Source organism: Protobothrops mucrosquamatus, unplaced genomic scaffold (genome assembly GCF_001527695.2).
Source record: "Protobothrops mucrosquamatus isolate PMUCROS unplaced genomic scaffold, P.Mucros_1.0 scaffold880, whole genome shotgun sequence".
In the NCBI taxonomy this organism is placed as follows: Eukaryota; Metazoa; Chordata; class Lepidosauria; order Squamata; family Viperidae; genus Protobothrops; species Protobothrops mucrosquamatus.
In genome coordinates, this window is record NW_015387134.1 from 92,564 (window position 1) to 96,906 (window position 4,343).

The window sequence follows — 4,343 nt, forward strand, 5'->3', positions numbered from 1 at the left end:
ACTTCACAGAGCACCGCAAGTACTTAACTTTGGTCTGGCCATGCCATTTTTAAATGTTTAAATCTTTTAACGCCTTAATTGATTTTTTTTTAAAACGAACATCTAAAAAAGAATTCCCAGCTCTTGCCCATTGTTCCAAGGGCTTTGCACCCGATGCTTAGAATTTTAAAAGGCAGGAATAAGAAGCTTATTTTGTTTTTGGAAATCGGATCGAATATTGGCACCAGAGGTTCTTTTACAGGAAGTGATAAGAAGGACCAACTTTTCCTTTGAAGTTTTTTCTTTTCCCCTTGTGAGATCAGAAGTTGGGAAAGAGTTATATGGATTACGTCCGAAAAGCTGGATTTCCTTATCCCGAATCAACAGTAAATCCCAATTTTCCTTAGTTTCTAAGGCTTACTCCTGAGCTAGTCCATCCATGCACATCTGAGAAAAAAAATTGGAAAACTGTTTCATCCCACTGGGAATAGAATAGAATAGAATAGAATAGAATAGAATAGAATAGAATAGAATAGAATAGAATAGAATAGAATAGATGGTGATAGGAATAGAATAGAATAGAATAGAATTAGAAATAGAAATAGAAAATAGAATAGAATAGAATAGAATAGAATAGAATAGAATAGAATAGAATAGAATAGAATAGAATAGAATAGAACAGATGGTGATAGGAATAGAATAGAATAGAATAGAATTAGAAATAGAAATAGAAAATGGAGTGGAATAGAATAGAATAGAATAGAATAGAATAGAATAGAATAGAATAGAATAGAATAGAATAGAATAGAATAGAATAGATGGTGATGGGAATAGAATAGAATAGAATAGAATTAGAAATATAAATAGAAAATGGAGTGGAATAGAATAGAATAGAATAGAATAGAATAGAATAGAATAGAATAGAATAGAATAGAATAGAATAGAATAGAATAGAACAGAACAGAACAGAATAGATGGTGATGGGAATAGAATAGAATAGAATAGAATAGAATAGAATGGAATAGAATAGAAATAGAAATAGAAATAGAAATAGAAAATGGAGTGGAATAGAATAGAATAGAATAGAATAGAATAGAATAGAATAGAATAGAATAGAATAGAATAGAATAGAATAGTTAAATGAATCTGGCTTCCCCCACTGACTTGGCCTGTCGGAAGATCGCAAAAGGGGATCACATGACTCTGGGGGACGCTGCAATCGTCATAAATACGAGTCATCTGCCAAGCGTCCGAATTTTGATCACGTGACTGATGGGGGATGCTGCAAGTGTGAAAAACAGCCATAAGTCACTTTGTTCAAGGACACTGTAATTTTGAATGGCCACTAAATGGATCGTTGTAAGTCAAGGGGACTATCTGTATGCATCTTTGCCCTTGAAGCTGCTGCACTCACCAGAGACAGGAGCCAGGTCACGACTGCAGGGTAGATGCTGGCCGCAGCAGCCGAAGGGGCTCCTGGAGAGACGGGGCTCGGTTGTCTACAAAGCATGACTTGTCCACAGCTGGAGAGACCGATGGTCAGGAGCAGCAGGTGGCCTTCAGTACTTTGGCAGATCGGTAACATGCTGACGGGCGCAAGGTATGAGGCCTCCTATGGACCCAGAAGGAGGAGCATCTTGTGAACTTGGAACTGCATTATTCCTACTCCATGTGTTATAATTTGCCAACAAGTAAAATCAAAACAAAACAAAGCAGAGCATGGGAAACCAAAGCATTAAGACCAGTGTTTTTCACCCTGAAGATATGTGGGCTTTACCTCTCAGAAATCTGGAAGCTGAAGTCCAAACATTTTCAGGTTGTCAAGATTGAGAAACACAGTTATAGTAAGTGAATGGAACTATTTGAGTTCAGGACTATGGACAGCAACCTTGAAACCACATCTCAAGACAGTAGGGTAGGGTAGGGTAGGGTAGGGTAGGGTAGGGTAGGGTAGAGTAGAGTAGAGTAGAATAGAATAGAATAGAATAGAATAGAATAGAACAGCACAGCACAGAATAGAACAGATTATAGAATAGAATAGGATAGAATAGAATAGAACAGATTATAGAATAGAATAGAGTAGAATAGAACAGAGAATAGAATAGAATAGAATAGAATAGAATAGAATAGAATAGAATAGAATAGGATAGGATAGGATAGGATAGGATAGATTGTAGAATAGAACAGATTGTAGAATAGAACCGATTGTAGAATAGAATAGAATAGAATAGAATAGAATAGAATAGAATAGAATAGAATAGAATAGAATAGAATAGAATAGAATAGCTTTATTTGGCCAAGTGCGGTTAGATATACAAGGAATTTGTCTCCAGTGCATAAGCTCTCAGTGTACAAACAAAAACAACAAAGTAATAACAATCACAATAATGATATCAATAAGAGAAGGTAGTAGAAAAGTTGAGAAGGATAATAGTAATACAGCCATACTTCATGGGTAAATATACTTAAGACATGGTATGATGGATTGGATTTGTCACCCAGGCCAAGCTGGTATGGATGTGCAGTTTGTTACAAATTGGATTGTCACTTTGTTTTTTTTTTAAAAAAATGAACACGTCCAACAATTCTGTATCCTTTTGGACTAGAACTGCAGGGAGACCCAAATTCTAATCCTGTGTTTCTCAACCTTGAAGATGTGTGAACTTCAACTCCTAGAATTTCCTAGGCAGCCTGTAGAAAAGACGAGAAAATCTTAATCAGGCCTTCCAATGGAGAGGCCAAAAAAGCACTGGGGATGAAAAATTATTGGGAAAAACCTAGTGAGTTTTGGCAGTTTCTAGAAAACTGCTTAGAGGCGAAGCTGGGCACATTCCTGCTGATTATTTTCACTGCTGCCTTAGTCAAGGCAACTAAGCAACATCACCATGAGGGGTAAATTGCTGAGTGCAGGTTATTTGCCAAATGTTACAGTGTCTGTGCAATGCAAGCTGACTTTTCTAGATCCTTCAGCGGTCTTGGATAAATTATCTGGCAGTCGCTCTCTTTTGCTTTGTGTCAAATTCTCCAAGGCGCCTGAAGGCAGGACGAGAAGCAACGGGTGGAAACTGATCAAGGAGAGAAGCAACTTAGAACTAAGGAGAAACTTCCTGACAGTTAGAACAATTAACCAGTGGAACAACCTGCCTCCAGAAGTGGTGAATGCTCCAACACTGGAGGTTTTTAAGAAGAGACTGGACAGCCATTTGTCTGAAATGGTGTAGGGTTCCTGCCTGAGCAGGGGGTTGGACTAGATGACCTCCAAGGTCCCTTCCAACTTCATTATTATTATTAAGAAGCAACGGATGGACACTAATCAAGGAGAAAAGCAACCTAGAACTAAGGAGAAACTTCCTGACAGTTAGAACAATTAACCAGTGGAACAACCTGCCTCCAGAAGTGGTGAATGCTCCAACACTGGAGGTTTTTAAGAAGAGACTGGACAGCCGTTTGTCTGAAATGGTATAGGGTTCCTGCCTGGGCAGGGGGTTGGACTCGATGACCTCCAAGGTCCCTTCCAACTTTATTATTATTGTTATTATTATTATTATTATTATTATTATTATTATTATTATTATTATTATTATTATTATTATTATTATTATTATTATTATTATTATAAATGGGGCCCAACCTCCAGACTTACTTGTGCTGCAGGCCCCACAGGACACGACTGGGAGAAATGGGAGCATCCGATGATGCCAAGCAAACTGAGTTTCTGAAAGAGGGAGCCGTGAAGCTTTCATCTCAGTCTGAAGGTCTCCAAACAATGTACAGGTCGTCCTCGACGTACAGCCGTTCGCTTAAGGACCGTTCGAAGTTACAACAGCCTTGAAAAAAGTGACTCGTGACCGTTTTTCACACTTATGGCCATTGCATGGGCAAAACTCACTTAACAGATTTCTCACTTGGCAACAGAAATCCCGGGCTCCGTTGTGGTGGCAAATCAAGGACTACCTTTGTTACGTTTGCATTTCATCTTTTTTGTCCAAAAGCACCCAGAGCAGCTCATAGGAAGCGTTCCCTATTTATTGTAGTAACCCTGTGTGACACGGATAAGGTGGAGAAATAGAGAACGTGTCCAACTTAACTTCTGCCTAAGTGAGAGTAAAGTGCTAAAGGTATGAAAAACGAAGGAGATTGGTGTCGTTCTTGCATCCCCAGGGACTGCTCAGATCAAAAGGGCTCTTTAGATGATCCCCAATGCAACTGTCGTGCCACACAAATAATGGCTGGATAGAGCACTTGGGGGCCTTGGTGCTCTCTGAGCTTGGTTGGCTTTTTGTGACGTTTCATTACCCAACTAGGTAACATCATCAGTGCTAGAAGAGAGTAGGGTTTGCGAAGGAGGAGGAGGAGGAGGAGGA